General features: G+C 42.3%; 1 pseudogene; it reads right to left on the bottom strand.

Annotated features, from left to right (window-relative positions):
- Positions 1-662: 662 nt before the first annotated feature.
- Positions 663-3,642, bottom strand: LOC147461506 (receptor-like protein kinase FERONIA pseudogene; annotated as a pseudogene).
- Between the last annotated feature and the right edge of the window lie 13,072 nt (positions 3,643-16,714).

The raw sequence follows: 16,714 nt of genomic DNA, 5'->3' as shown, positions 1-16,714 counted from the left end.
TCCCTTTGGAAACAACATGAAAGACATAGTAACAATATCGGCAGCAATAACCAATATTCAAAGAAGGAGATGGGGGAAAATTGCGAAATGCAAACCCTTGTATGCTTGCAATAGTCATGCTTTCAAGAGTAAAGCAAAAACTGTATCTCATTACATGAGCTCAAAGGTCCAAGGTTTCTATTTAAGTACTATCGAGTCACAACTCTTGGCTAAATCTTGCTATGCCGCTCACTGCTTGGAGTTCTCGGTGGCCTCAGTCCCTATCCCAAGCGCTCTTCCCTCCTGGCAATTTTTTGCTCCCTGACAGCTTGAATAGGGGGGCAAGGTTTCAGGGGAAACAAGATGGTGTCATAATGGAGGATTTGGTGACCCTAATGGTTGTCCCATTTTGGACAAATCTGCAATCTGAACTTATTCCAAGCACCCCACAATGATTTCATCAAATCGGATCCCTTGGGGGTGATGTTCATATGACCAAAAACATTTGTGACCCATGGCAGTTGTTGCCAAGTCTCGTCTACCTCTAATGCGAAGGAGTTACATTTCCTAAACAACAAACAAGCTAAGTGCAATTTGATAACAAGGCCAATAGTGAAGGTCTAAAATGGCCTCCCTATACACATGGGACTCAAGGATAGTAAATAGCAAAGCTACACAAAATAAATAGAAAAGGCACATCTTATATATCTATGTTAAAATGAGAGGATATGTTGTGATGTGGCAGCAACTCCCTCCAAGAGGTGCACCTAGCTCTCAACAGCCACCCACAGAGGTGGAATTGAGTGAGCAACCAACGTGGAATTTAGTGAGCAATGCTTGGGCAGCGATCGCATCAAACCGTGGGCAGGAAGACCACTACCTCAACACTCACAAATGGCTTGCCACGTGGGCAAATGGCTTGCCACGTGGGCAAATGGCTTGCCACTTGGGAATTGGCGTACATTGGCAAGCTTTCTTGAGGTAATCTTTCTTAAATTACGGGCGTGCACAATATGGTAGTCAAGAGCGAACCCCTGCAGCCCAAGAGCTCGAATGCTTCAAATTCCTCCAACTCCCTTTGCTCCCTTCAGGATCTCCTCAAGCGATTGATGCTCCAGCCCATGGCTTGATTGATGCTCCAGCCCATGGCTTGCAAACGTTCAAGCCACTCAAGTTATAAGGAATGCAGCCTTACACAACTTTCTCCATGTTGCTTTTTCCTTAGATGCAGCCAATAAAGTCTGCCACGATGCCCAGGACAACCATGATGAATATGGCCAGCACTACAAAAAGCGGGCCAACAATCACATTGCCGCCATGGCCATTATCTGAGCCGCTCAGCTCAGTGCCATGGAAGCTATTGGCAGTCGACGGCAGGTGCGTCAAGTGAGAAATGGCCGCTTGCCAAGTCTATTGATTGCTTGTCAAGTTGGCAATGGCCCTGAGCCTGATTACTAAAAAGTGTGTGTGTGTGTGTGTGTGAGATAAAGCCCGCAGTTCCACCTACGCCCTTAGCCAGGTCGACAGCAAGCAATCAGGAGAGAGTGGAAGTGATGAAGCCTGTAGTTTCGCCTAAGTCCTTAGCCAGCTCCCTTTCTCTAACAACATCGTGGGCTGTACTACTGATGGAACTGCTCAGCCAGGTCGACAGCGACTAGGTCATGACTCATCACGCTCCTTGATCAGTGCCCACTCTCACGAAACCAAGATCCTCACAAAACCCAATGAGAGAGACCAAATCGAAGCTTCGACAAAAGCTCGATCTCTGTTTGAAACTCAGTTACACCTTGCTCTGAGGTAGGGTTCCCTCTCTTCACTGCAACACTGGTCCCATCCTCCAATACCGCCTTGTAAACCTTCCCAAAACCTCCTACTCCGACCACACGCCCTTCATCAAAATTGCTCGTCATCTCCAAGATCTCAGAGAAGGTGAAGTATCTGCAGTTGTTGGATGGCACAGATGAGACATAGCTGCCCGTGCCACTCTTTCGAGAAGTTGTCAAAAGCTTGCTTACAATAGAGTGTGAGTTGCCTCCATGAGAAGGAAGCGGCAGCCATGAGGGAGAACGGCCTCCACCGCTCTTCTTGCTTTTCCGGCAAAAGCATAACAGGATAATGCAGAGAGCAGCTAAAGCAGCTAACGAGCCCGCAGCTCTTCCTATAATTCCCACAAACTTTTTCCTTGATGTCCCTATTGAAGGAGATGAAATATCCAATGGGGGCACAGTAAGCGGAGGCGGGCGTGGCCCCTGAAGATTGCCAGCAGAATCATTCATTTTGAAGATCTCCAAGCCATTCAAGATTGCATTGTAGTAAGCAGGTCGTGAGATGATGTTAGGGTGAAGCTCCACTGTGATGAAGGGAGCATCAGTCGGCTGAAATGGCATGGCAAAATCAAGAACAGAAGCAACGAACGGTCCTCCTGCTGCCCCCGCCACATCATATGGTGATGGAGTTGCTAGCTGACTGTTTATGAAGATGTCAAAAACCCTCATGTTCCTCTTAGTGTACTGAATCTCACAAAAATGAAACCGCATGTAGTAGGTGAAGTTAGGGTCGACAGAGAAATTCCATGTGAGATTGAACTGCATGTTGACATCATTGTAATTTGTCATGAAGCGGGCCGACGTATACACACCTTCTAGTGCGGTGAAGTTGTCGAGAGTGCCATAAGAAATAGCATGAGGTACAGATGTGGCAACACCTTGTTGAGCTCCGAAAATGTGGGCTTCATCTGTTGCCCAAAGGCGCCCGAGAGCATCATTACTCTCAACAATGGCCTTTCCGCCGACATTGACTCGAAACATTGTCTCTAGCGCTGTCCCGGGCACTGGAAATGGAATCATAGCATCCAGATTCACTGCATTCAAGCTGTTCACATACATATCCTCAGGCATGGACAAGATCTCTATGCCATTCACCCTAGCATATGCGTTTAGACTACTGCCGGGAATGAAATTCAGTGTCAAGAAATTCTCCGTCACATTCACAGAAAACTCCTTGAATATAAAGCCAAGATTCAGCGCTGACATGACATAAGACAGGCTAACATTTTGCATGAGAGTGTAGGTATCTATTTCCAGTGTCAGGATGGCATCTGAGATGCTGTATGTCAAAAAATAGAAGGGGTAGAAGTACAGTCATATCCAATGGCGGCCGGGGCTGACAGGGAAGGAGTATGTAGCCGGACTGGTGAAGATACGTGCCGATGAAAAGGGAACAGAGTCCGGAAGGTTGATGTTTTGGCTTGATGAGGATGCATTGATGTCCTTGCCTAAATTCAAGTTCAGATAAGGGTTACCTGATGCAGCGTTGGAAGCATCCCCTGTCCACAAGCGGCCCTGCGAATCGGTCAAATTCGATGACACGCCGCAAGCTATGCGATACTCATCCCTTGCATTGAATGTGGTAGCAGAAGAAACAGAGGAGCAAAAACAGAGAATAAGAGTAGAGGGACTAGACGAACACAGGAAGCTGAAGATCTTGGCAAATCCATAATTGGGTTTTTCTGTGAGTTTTAACCTCTGCAGATGGGGAGCTTCGCTGGCGGTGGCGACACTATGACAATGCCGCCCTGTTTGCAGAGCCGACTCACATTTGCTTGCATACCATAACTGTGTGGCTCTTGCAAGACAAAGGAGCAAGGAATGTAATATGTGACAAAGCTGGGTACGGTCTTCTTCTCCTCCCTCTCTCTCTCTCTTCAAAAAGAAACTCTCTGAAAGAGCGCGCGCTCTTTCAAAGAGTTTCTTTTTTACTAAGACAGAGACTCGGGAGTCGGGAGAGAGAGAGAGAGAGAGAGAGAGCCGGCGCGCGCTCTTTCAAAGAGTTTCTTTTTGACTAAGAGAGAGACTCGGGAGTCGGGAGAGAGAGAGAGAGAGAGGTCCCAAGTGGTACTGAGAAAACCGCCATGATACTATCAGGCAACAGGCTGTTGGCGATGCAGACCACAGAGGGCAAATAAATAAATGTCAAAGTGGACATGAGGGTAAAAAAGCTTATGCTGGTGCAACTGTGATGCTTGCTTCGAGATCCGGTGCGATGCATCGTCCGACCCGCAGTGGTGCATTGCTGAAGAATCAGTGACGGTCACAGGCACCAATCTGTGTGCTCCCAACAATGCCCTGCCCAACAATGCGGGCGGCTGGTGCAACCCACCTCTCAAGCACTTTGACATGGTGCAGCGAGCGTTTGAGAAGATTGGAGTGTACAGGATCGTGCCTGTGGAGTACCGCCAGCCAAGAAGGGTAGCATCCACTTCACCATGAATGGTCACGTTTACTTCAATCTGGTGCTCATTACAAATGTGGGAGGAGTCGGTGATGTGCACTTCGTCTCCGTGAAGGGCTCGCGCACGGAAGCCATGATCGGAAATTGGGGCCAAAATTGGCAGAGCAATGTGTGGCTGGACGGCCAGAGCCTCTCCTTTCAGGTCACCACCAGCGACGGCTGCACCGTCACCTCCTACGACGTGGCGCCCACGGACGGCACTTCGGCCAAACCTTCAGCGGCGAGCAATTCTAGCTTCAATATTTGGTCGCCCAAATCAGTAGGCTAGCTACTTCATTTTGGATTGGGAGCACAATAATATTCTACAGTACACTCTATTATATATACTGGGGACCTATGCTAACATGTCCATCTTGCGAGCTAAGGTTGCACCCCATTATGTTTACCCAAGGGCTGCCTGCAAGCCAGATCGTTCAATGTGATAAAGCCATCCCTCCAAGCAGACAGCTCAATGTCGAGGGAAAGGCATTGGGAAATATTTCCACTAGTGCAAGTCATGGTTTGATGAGCCTTTGGCTTCAGACACACTCCTCGTCCAGCTCTGTTGATAACCTATTTGAAAAATTTAATAGGCAAGCATTTTGGAACAATCTGCAGATAAATAGAAACACCTCTCATGACCGATTCAACGCAGAATATGGTGTCCGCAAGAGTTGGTTAATGTGACGTAGCTCCAAGGAGACGCAACAACATTGCAGCGGAAGTCAAGTGGTAAATCATGCAGGTGCAATTAGGAAGCGAGAGCTAATTAACCATCCGATATTGGGAAGAAGCAGGAGGCATGAGCAAGAGGTTATACTACTATGATATGATTCCTGCAGCCGCCAATATCTCAAATGACTACATGTAGTAATACTAGCACCAACCTGTAACATTATTTTAAGAGCATAATAATTCATTATTTATTATATATGATGCTAATCATTGCACTGCAAAATTGTAAGAAACTCTCTTCTAAAAGATCTTCTCACAATCAATCCACCACAGAGCGTATGATAAGGCTTATGATAGAATTGAATGGGAGTTCAAACTTCAAAGTCTCTATGATATTGGTTTGGACAGATTCTTTTTCACATACTTTTTGGGAATGCATTAGCTAGAATTTCAGCTAATGGTACTCTTACAGATGTTATTCCATTATATAAATCTATAGGACAAGGGTGCCCACTTTCTCCTTTGCTCTATGCTATCTCATTTGATGCCTTGGAATGGCTTGTTAAAGATGTTATGCAGTAGGGAAAACTCACTACCATAGACGTACATGGCTCTATGAAGCAAATGTGCCTCCAAAAGTTTGTTGATCATACCAATGCAATTGTGAGGAATGATGTACATGCAATGGAGAATTTTAGGGCTTGTCTCACTGTTTTGAGATATTGGCGGCTGCAGGAATCATATCATAGTAGTAGAAGTTGCTGCTCATGCCTCCTGCTTCTTCCCAATATCGGATGGTTAATTAGCTCTCGCTTCCTAATTGCACCTACATGATTTACCACTTGACTTCCACTGCAATGTTGTTGCATCTCCTTCGAGCTACGTCACATTAACCAACTCTTGCGGACACCGTATTCTGCGTTGAATCGGTCATGAGAGGTGTTTCTGTTTATCTATAGATTGATGATAAAATTTATTGTACAGCGTATAAATACTTGCTCGCGTTTTTCTTTGCTCGGAAAAACTCGCTCGGTGCGTGGTAAGACTCCTAAATGAGATGGGACCAAATGTCACCTTCACGCTTGAGCACGTGCTGCAGCTTTAGGCCACTTAGGTGTGGATGTGATCTTCCTTTTCTTAATTACCTTTTTAGGAAAGAGAGGTCTAGTAGTATTCTCTCTTCCTTTAATGTGCATTACGGTACTTTCATGTGTATTGATGTAGAGAATTTCAATTGTGTGTGCATCGGGGGTTATTGGAGCATTCATAGGTTGAGGAGAGGTAAATCAAGCTCTTTTCCTCATTCTTCTTCATTGGTGACGATCACGAACAAGGCAAGGAGAGGCACTTACTTCTTGAATGTCAATGACCCTACAACCAGGCAACAAGATCTCGATGAAAGCTTTCAAGGCCTCTAGAGCCTCCTCCTCCTCTATCCTCCAATTTGCAAACTCCTCATGCCACTCATCCATGTTGAAAACTGCACACCTTCATTTTATGTGAACTGAAGTCTATGCAGCCCTCCCTTCGTGGGGGCACCAGAATGAGGCACACAAAGCGCACCCGGTGGCCTCTACACCAACATACTACGTACTTGGATGTCTCATGGTGAGGGGGTATTGAAGGGGCACCACCTAGCGTTTTATGCAGCTAGGACGCGACCAAGAGCTTGTAGAGTTGACACTCTATTGTTGAGAATGACATCTTTATGGGAGAGAATCACCTTGAGCATATGGAAGGAGTTGTGCTCACACACACCTTCAACCAACCTTAATGGAGAGAGAGAGAGAAAGAGAGAGAGAGAGAGAGAGAGGAAGAGGGCCACCAACAAGGATACAAAGAATGAATTATTGGAGTGAGAGGTTTGAAGGGGTGCCTATTTCCAAAACCTCTCTTGGCTAACCGTACGAATGGTTGCAATTATGCATGCGGAGTAAATATACGTATGAGGGTGACGGACAGAGGAAGGAGAAGGGAGAAAGGAAAGAGAAGAGAAAGTGGGGAATAAATGTGCTTGATAATGGATGTGGGAGAAGGATGAACATGTATCACTAGGATTACTTTGATCAAGCCTTAACAAAACTTGTTACACGCACCCACGCCGATGTAAATGCATTCATCACAACAAAATAAAAACTTACATTAAGCGGAAATCAAATGGAAAACCTTCACACCTCCACCAAGGGAGTGATTACACACACAAAGCATCCACACAAATCAAACATGCTAGCTAGAATCATGGGAATGTAAACACTATCACCTTGCCAAAACGATGGTAGCCTAGAGGTGCACAAAGAGGCTAATTAGGGCATAATACAATGGAGAGGGGCTTCAGTGTTTGGGCTGAGACAGGGGGCTCTTTATATAGCCTCTCACACCCCATTACAATTAGTGAAAATTACAATTAAGGGCTTGAATTGGGGGACAAATTGGGATGCCTTGGGAGCCGCCACCTTGACCTTTTTGATGATTTCACTTTGAAGCTTCACCTTGCCACTTGAGTGGTTGATTCTTGGTCATTATTTGCAATAATTCACCTTCTTCTTTGGAGGTTGTGGAATGACTAGCACCTATCTCACAAATTGTGGTGAAAAGGAGAGAGGAATGGACCATATTTAGAGGGATAGATACATGTGTGTGAGGATGAATGAGAATTGGGTGGAGAGGAGTGAAGCTATGGAGTTGTTTTAAGGTTTTTTGTGGTTGATTTTTATGGAATTAGGTAGAGGTTATAATAGAGAATATAAATCCATTATGGATCCTCTCAATATGTGTAGGATTTTAGTGATAGTGTGTGTAATTAACTAGTGCATACACACACTAGTAAGAGGAGGAAGATGAAGTGCAGCCATGGAAGCTTGAGAGGGCTGATTAGGAGTGGAAAATGATAGAATTTTGAAAAATGTTAAGTGTGTGTGTGCGCAGGAAGGTGGCTAGGGTGAAAGGGGAAAGAATAAGTGATGAATATGACAAAAAAAAAGACTTTTCCACCACAAATGGCTCCAATATGGGGCCCCACTCTCTTTGCCCAAATTTTTTTGATTGAGGACAAGGGGAGGGCATGGAGGGGGGTCTAGGGTGACCTTTGGGGGGTGGGGGAACCATTTCCCTTTAAAAAATGGAGAAAAATGAAGAAAATCGGCTTGGCATCTCCCTCTTTTCCTTATGAGCCAAAAGTGAGGTGACCCACCATGCATGATGCTCCTTTTGGACTTCTTCACTATGCATCACATGTGTGATGACACCTTAAGAGGCCCCATGGGCCCATGATGTCACTAAGGCATCTTATTTGTAAGACTAGTAGATATTATGTACACATGGCAATTACATAATAGAAAATACCTAGGTAGTGGATCCCACCACTTGGCCCTTCAATTTTCCCTTATACCATAGGTGAAACCAACTCCAAGTTTCCTTTTTCTATGGGTTTCAACTTTGTTTAGGGCTCCTTCCCATATGAAGCTCATCCGTGTGCCAAAACCATGCCGAAATCCCTTGCCAAATATGGACATTTTCCTAGTAATAGATCCATTGCCAAAACTTATTTTATTTTTATTTCTTGAGTTTGTACAAGGTTTCGCCAAATCTTAAGTGCCAAAAAAACCCTTCTAATGAGCAAGGTTCACTCTTGTTTCTCCATTGCTTCACACTTCTTGCTGTGATCATTCTACTCGCTGTTGTAATCCTTAGCGGTGCAAGCTTAGGTGGTCACATATGGGAAACACTTTTACCTTGCTAATTATGATCATTACCAAGATGACTTTGTGGCAACACTCAACATTGTTATACATGCACTAGAGCCTTCTCGATCGAGAGGAGATTCTTCCTTTTGGTTGTTGCTGGCAATGCCAAAATTGTGGTTTTAAGAGGGTTCATAAAAAACACGCATCAGATATCTTTTTGAATATCTAGAGATATGTACCTAGATGCGCTTTAGATTGCGTAGATATGCTTTAAATGACCAAAATGGACAAATTTGGATTTGTTTTGACCATAAACGGCTCTGCTAATTAGTAAGTTAACCAATTCCTTACACAACCCTTTTTGAGTCGTTTTTGGCCCTAATGTGTAGTCACATTTTTGGCTTGTGCATAGTGTGATACTCGATTTCATTGGCATTTTTCCTTGCACTACAAATTCTTTATACATCTGAGCTTTAATCGAGAGATTCATTGATGAACTCAGGTTTGATGGAGAGTGCACCTAAAAAATTGAACTTGGCTTGTTGCATTTTAATGCTCAAGTTGAATGCAAAATCCTTGTATAGCACTAAAATCAAGTTTCTTGAATGGCCATGAGATAGCATTGAACACGATTTTTAGTGCTTGTATTGTGTTGACCATATAAATGTATAGCACTAATCAATGATCGTTCTTGAAGGAATGGTGGCCAACGATACAAAACAAGGTTTTGATGCCTCGAGGGAGCTTCAATTCACTTCATCTTATGATCTCTTTTTCCCTTGCTATGCATGCTGTATGAGTGCTAGTTGTATGTGATCATCGAGTGTGTGCCATGACTGAGCAAACAATATGACCCTATTGCACTAAAAATTTGCTTGTATACTAGGCTTGAATAAAATCCTCTTGCACATAATGGAGAATTATTTTAAGCATGCATATAGCCTCATTATTCAGAGCTATATTGATGATGTTTTCATGCTTGATTGAGGCTATGAATTGAAATTTTAGGTTTGGTATTGATTGTGCAATTTAAGTGCTTGATTTGATTGCAAAATCTTTACATAGTGCTAAAAATTGAGCTTTTTTGAATGACCATGGGAGGACAGTAAAATTTGGGCTTGTGATGGAGCATGCCATTTTTGGTGCTTGATGTACATCTATAGATGCTTTAATAGCACTAACAATTGAGCTTCATTTTGAAGGGATGTGGGCAAGTGTGTGATTTCATTGATCCAAGAAGGGATCATCATTGCAATATATTGCAAAATGTAGCTATTTAGAGCCATTCCACTTGATTGGATTTAAAGTTGTATATATGCTAGCTCGTAGCCTTGTCAAAAGTTTTTTTTTTCATTTTGAGCTAGTGTTTAGCCAACTTTTTTGAGCTTTCAAGTACTTTGGCTATTGAGAGCCATTCATTTTCATTTCATCAAGTTGAAGTCATCTCTAGCTCATAGATTGCTCTTAAATTGAGAATTTCACATGAGCTAGTTGTTAGCCAACTTTTTGAAAAAGCTTTAAAATGTAAAATTTGGCTATCAAGAGCCACTTAGTTTCATTCAAAAGTTGCATTATTTTCAGCTCTTGGCTTGTTTTCTCTATATTTCATTGAGCTAGAAATTAATCAAACTTTTGAAACATGCATAAGAGGTTGTAAAAATTTGCTTATGTAGAAGCATTTTACCTCTCTCATTGTTGTTGTGTATGCATAAATTTGCTACTTTAGAGCATCACGTGCGTAACCAAAGGCATTTTTTTTTCCTTGGGTTTTTTCCCTTTGACAAATTTGGGTATGCAAGGCCCTAGCTTTAGGTTTTCATTAATGTTTTTTGTGTGCATTTTGGCTTTCAATAATTGGCTTTTGTAGCTTGTGTTTACACTTAGCTTCAAAAAGCTTTATTTGCAAATAAAAAGATCAAGAGACTTCTCTACAAATGGGATGCTTTCTCAAGGATGCAAAAGAGCATGAATAGGTGTAATCCTTCCATGATTTTTATCTCTTCATTTTCTTGCTTTGCTTAAGTAATTTTTGCTTCTAAGCTATGGTTCTTTCACGTTCAAAAGCTAGGCATACTAAAGTCTCAATACTTTGCTTTGTGAATATTAACTCATCAAAAAATTAGGTTTTATGCGTGTTAATCATAGGTAATTGGCCTTGAACTTAGGTTAATGTAGGTTGATTTCTCATTAGTTCTAGACTCTTAGTGATGGTCTTAATATTCCATTCATTTTTAACATGACATAGGGCTATGATTAGGCTTTAGTCCTTTAGTTCAATTGACATTAGCATCTCATATTGGAAGCGATAAAAAAGTGCTAAAAAATGAAACAATGAAGCAAAATAGTGTTAAGAAAAAGTAGCAAAAATGCTACTAGACACAAAAATTTTGATGTTATGTTGTATCTATGTGAGGCCTAGCGTCTCATTGGCACTTTGCAGGCGAGGGGAATCACCTTGGCTCATTGATTCAAGGTCCTAAACCAATGCCCTGAGTTGATAGGGGTTAGCCGTCGCTTTGGTGGGCTAGTAGGCATTTGGAACACCTTCTTGAGGGTTCAAGGATCCGAGGGTCGTACCTAGACTTTCCTTGGGGTGGTAGCCTTGTGATGTGTTTTACTTTTTTGAACAAAACAAAACTTCCATGAGCTTCACAAAGCTGTGACAATGTACTAATAGATTAGGAGATTTTTTATAGCTCATAGACATGATAGACTTGAATGATTTATTAATATTGGTCACATAGTTTTTAGGCTAGTAGGTTTATGAACTTGAATTAGCCTACGGTCTTGATTGATTGCTTTTGTTTCATGCATAAAATTGAAATTTCAAGTGGTTTAATCTTCATGATAGTTAGGTGTTTTTTGCTTTATATTGTCTAGTTTTTGACTATGATTCATCCATCTTTTAGAAGCAAAAAATTCACTTTTCATGGTTGTTCATTGTGCTTCATTTTTTATTCATTCTTGGTGGCCTTTGATGATCATTACTTGTTCTTATGTTTTGCCGCTCAACATTTCTTCCATGGCCTTGCTTTCTACCATGTCACCTTGTTTGCTTCACCAACACACGAGGACGTGCGCCAAATTAAGAAGGGGGGAATGTTAGCAGCGGCTAATACATGCTACACCAAATATGCATCAAGCGGGAGATATCTATGGTTGTGCATAATATTTCCCACTCACTTTGTATAAGTCATGGGCTCACTTGGAGTTCCAAAGTCGTATATGATAGTTTAAGCGCTAAAGCTTAAACCCATAGTAGAAGGGATTGTGGTGAAAGCCCTTAAAAGGAAGCCTTTAGGCAATGAGGCTTCATTCTTGAGTATCCACTCTTGAGGATCCACTTTTGAGAGCTCTCTCTCTCTAGAGTGTTCACTCTATGGCCTAGCCTTAAGCTTAATGTCTATGCTTGAGAGGCTAGTGCTAACCATCGTAATTAGAGTAAGCTCTTCTTGATTAATCTAATTCTTATTTTCTCATTAGTCTAATTCTTCTCTACATTTCATCTTGTCATGAAGTAGTATTACACTTTCATTATTCTAGATTTGAGAGATGTATGTACTTCTTGCTAGTAACCACTCTTATCTCTCTACGAGCAATTGATTTGCGATATTTAGCATCACAAATTAGGTTGATTAAATTGGGTCTTAATCTTGTAATTTGTGTGTGTGCCCTATTTTTTACTTGTGTGTAAATAGGTTTTATGAAGCTCTAGCACCATTCACCTCGTGTGTGTAGCTATTGATGAAGTGCCATAATTGACATGTGGTAATTTGTGTGTGCTTATCATTAGTGTGCTTGGGGTTTCTAGTCTATGGAAAGTCGGACTTCGGTGGGCTTGATGTGTGCAGGAGTTGTTTGATTAGTGATTAGAGTAGGTTTAGAGTTAGTCTTGCCATGGATAATCTCTACTTGCAATGAAGAGGTGATCTCTTGAATCCTCTATTCCATTCATCCGATGCTCGTGCTTCCATACCCTAGCCGGGTTGCCAATCCACGAATTTGATAATTTTGTGTGGATTGCAATTAGGTTGTGCTACAACACCCCCCTACAGACATTTTTGAAACATTGGGACTCAGAGAAGATGAGTCGCTCGTAGTGCTTGCTATCTACACGGGCATGAAGGGTCCCAGTGGAAAGGAAGAGAAAGTCAATTTTCAAATTGACTTTGAAGACCAAGGTCTCCAAGAAAGCCTCTCTTTCCTCGCCAATAAAAACAGATATAAGTTGGTGCAAACAGTAGCAAGTACACTTGTGGAAATCAAATCATGTGCCTCTTTCTACGAAAGAGTACCGGAAGGCGCATTTCATCCACACAAACCACTGATCGCAATTGATAGAGATGATCAATCTAGCATCGATCTTAGAAAGAAAAATCTTGAAGAGAAGGATGAGGAAACTGATGTAAACAAATCTTATCTCGTAGATTGTCTATTATTCCTTACTGCAAGTATTAAAGTCAATTAAAATGCTTTCCAGATGGCATAGCATGTTGATAAGTTCACAATGCGTAATGTAAGTTCACGCAACATGTCCATGGGTAGGGATAGCTCGCGTTGGCACTACCTGAGCCACCTGGGGTCATCGATTCTTAGAGTTGCTCACATAGAGTTCTCCAAGAATGGTTTTGCGGAGCTGCTAAAGTGCAAAGCATTAAGTGCCATACTTGCTCAATATTCTCTCACCCTACATGCTCACAAATGTATATTGGTGGACCGAGACGCAGCATTGTATGCCTTTATAGGCAAGCACCCAGATTTGGTCCTCTCCCACTGCGCCTTGAGCCTAGGTTATGGGTTGACAATCCTAGAGGAAATTGTAAAATCCCTTGGCATCAGGTCAGCCATTCGCCCCATACCCACATATGTAATTCGTAGAAAAACTAATTGACCATGACATAATATCCAGATCAATACAGAATAATTGTTTTTGTCAAGGATTTCTGTCAACACTCGGTACTTGTTTTTTTTTTCTGATTCATATTGCCCAATAAATTTCATTTATGCAATACATGCACAAAACCTCAAACATTTAGCCACCGGGCGGTCGAGGGGAATGTCTCAGTGATTCTTTTGCAAAATGGGGCGACCAGGGGGGGGGGGGGGGGGGGGGTACGGGGTCCGATGGTGGAATTGGATGTGGAAAAGAAAGCCCATGTGCGCCACGATGTGTAGGGAGTAGATCTATCTCTGATACCATGGCCAAAATATGCACACTAAATAGTGGCAAGTAGAAGATGTGTATTATGAAGGTAAAATGATTACAAAGGAAATATACTAAGTGTGCAATGGATCGATATGGGGATTATATACAAGTCTAGGTAAGACTTGAGATGCTTCACTAAAGATCACTTGCGATCACTTGAGAACACTTGCTCCCTATGCGCCGTGGTGCACAGACGCTTTTTTTGCCCAGTCCGACCCCGTCGGACGCCGCCGTGGTCATTTGTGGTCCAGTTGACCCCGTACGCCCCCTCCCTCCCCCCACGTCACACCGTTTTGTAAAAGAATCATCAAGACGCTCCCCTCGACCTCTTAGTGGCTGCATGTTTGAGGTTCTGTCCATGCAGACACTGTTGGATGAGGTGTGTGCCATGGTGGTCAGCTTAAATTTAACATACCCAACAATTCAAATACTTATAAAAAACAATGTACATAATAAAGTTGAACAATTGCATGGAATGGTAGAAATTTGACATTTGATATATAGGAAAAGATTAAAAATCTCATCAAGAGAGAGTACATGGAATAAAATATTTCTGATGAAGGTTACGTGCTTAGTATGCACCATACAAGAGACGCCATTCTAAAACAGCAGCACCAAAATGTCTTTTGTGGCAATCCTGTAGGTCCAATAAAGTTGCACGTTGTATCAGTGCAACAAAGTCGCTATATTCGTCCATTATCTCTCTCACCACCCGTGAGAAGGCCGTCTTGGGTATGATTGGCTCAATGTTCTTTTGATATTTTTCAATCTCACGCAGAGCAACTATGAATGGCTTCCATATTTGCTTTTTCTATGATGTCGGTGGTGGTGGAGGAGCCGCTTCTCTGACCCATTAAGGAGGATCATCTTTATAATTTTTCCTCCTCTCCTCTTAGACTAGTTGTTCCTCACGTGTCACCTCGTCCTTTTTCATCTTTGCACATTGTTTGGCTCTTTGAGGTATTTTGGAAGGCCTTGGGATCCCAACCCTTGCTTGTTGGGTGGCTTGAGCTCTATTCTTTGCCGCCTTTCTCTTTGCCTCTGCTTGTGCTTGTAAGTTTTCCAAATGAGCTCTCTCAGCCTCGGCACTCTGCCATTCCTCTTTCTCTCTTTGTCTTCTTTTCTCTTCTTGCACTCTTTGTGCTTCCTTCTTAGATGATTCTTTCTTTTCCATCTCCCTCATTTTTTCCTTCCTCTTGGTCTCTTGTGCTTTAGAAACCGGGTTGCCTGGTATTACCTTGATTACTCGTTGTTTGATTCGCGGTGGAAGCTTTCACGGCAACCTGAGCACCAGTTGCTACAACAATAGGCAAGGGTGCCGGATTTTGAAGCGGACCTCAATATTCTTCTTCTATTGCTCTTGTTTCTTGTGTGGTTCTGTGTAGAGATGAAATTGGTGGTGGATCTCGCAAAGGTGTGCGATTGGCATGGTTTAAATCTTTGAGATCTCCAAAAATATATTGCATGGTGGTTAAATCATCTGGATTCGATGGTTGGGGAGGCTCTTGGGTGTCAGGAGCGGGTTGGGACACTGGGTTATCCACTTGTGGTTGGGGATGTGGATTTCAAGCTGTAGATTCTGCATGGGGTTCGGACTGCTGATTTCATGTGGTGTGAGTGGCTGTGATGGTATTGTTGTGCGTAGTGCCAGTCTGCTCCTGTGAATCATCCATGTGGTGCAAGATATGACTGTGTGCATGTTTGTGCTCGAGAGGATCTTCTAGAATGTGCAAATAAGAAATGAACTTCAACTTGTAAGTTTTGACTTATATAGTACTTTTTTTTAATATAAAAAAAACTCAATAATACTAATATAATTTTTAAAAAACTGCAAAATTGACAAAATTTGACTCATGGAACCACTAGTTCGGCCGTCAAGAAATCACGTGGCATTACAATGTATGTTTACTACAGAAGTGGTTAGTGTCAAAACTTTATTGGTTTTTCACCTAGCACATGCCATTTTGTCGCCTTGTCTCCAACCATCATTGAAATCGATCCAAAAGTATGATATGATTGTGATGGCCTCACGCTTACCACTTTCTTTGTTATGCATTTCAAACTTCTTTGCACTCTAGTCTTCTTCCTTTCTCTCCCGGCTAAAACTCTGTAGAATCGATTGAACATTTCGTGTAGGGCATTTCTTTTTTTCCTCCCACCTCCATGCCGTGTATTTTTTAATACACTGCTTTTGCTTGATAGTGTGAGCGCTCCATTCCTCGGCTACTCTAGATGCCCAGTGAACCAAATGTATCGAGAAAAAATGAGCTACGAGCAAAAAGAATTTTTTGTAAAAATAAATAAACGTTAGTTCAAACATGATGTTTTTTTATTGCAAAGACAAAGTGTTCAACCCACCATGTAATGCGCTATGCACGTCTCCCCCCAGGCATCCCCACCATTTGCACTGTGAAACTATTGATTACAAACTTTGTGGATATCTTAGCAAAGGTTAGCTTTGCCTTTTCAAGAAAACAAAAAATATCATATATAGACTGCCATACACGTACACGCTTAATTCCTAGGGCTGCTTTGCATTACCTCTATAGGTGGTAATGTCACACACCTTTTTCCACAATTGAAACTCATCGGGACTTTGGGAGTCAGAATAGTCTGAAAGCATATGCCTAGCTTTACTACCACCCATACATATTTTATTAGGACGATTCTGTGTACTTTCGTATGCCTTCTTGTCCTTTGATAACTATATTGCACCCCCATGTAGACCAACAACTGATAGAATATATTCAAGTTCTTTGATACACTCTTCCCTTATTTCTGCAAACTCCATATTCCAAGCATAATTAATATGGAGCATTAGAAACTTGTCAAGAATTTGTAGACAGGCATGTAGATTGTACACATGCACATTTATCAGAGGAATCAGTAAAATAGGATCCCA

The sequence above is a fragment of the Adiantum capillus-veneris genome, chromosome 3, assembly GCF_014529385.1.
Source record: "Adiantum capillus-veneris isolate H3 chromosome 3, ASM1452938v2, whole genome shotgun sequence".
In the NCBI taxonomy this organism is placed as follows: Eukaryota; Viridiplantae; Streptophyta; class Polypodiopsida; order Polypodiales; family Pteridaceae; genus Adiantum; species Adiantum capillus-veneris.
The sequence above is the reverse complement of the archived record's forward strand: the minus strand, read 5'-3'. Positions and strand labels throughout refer to the sequence as shown.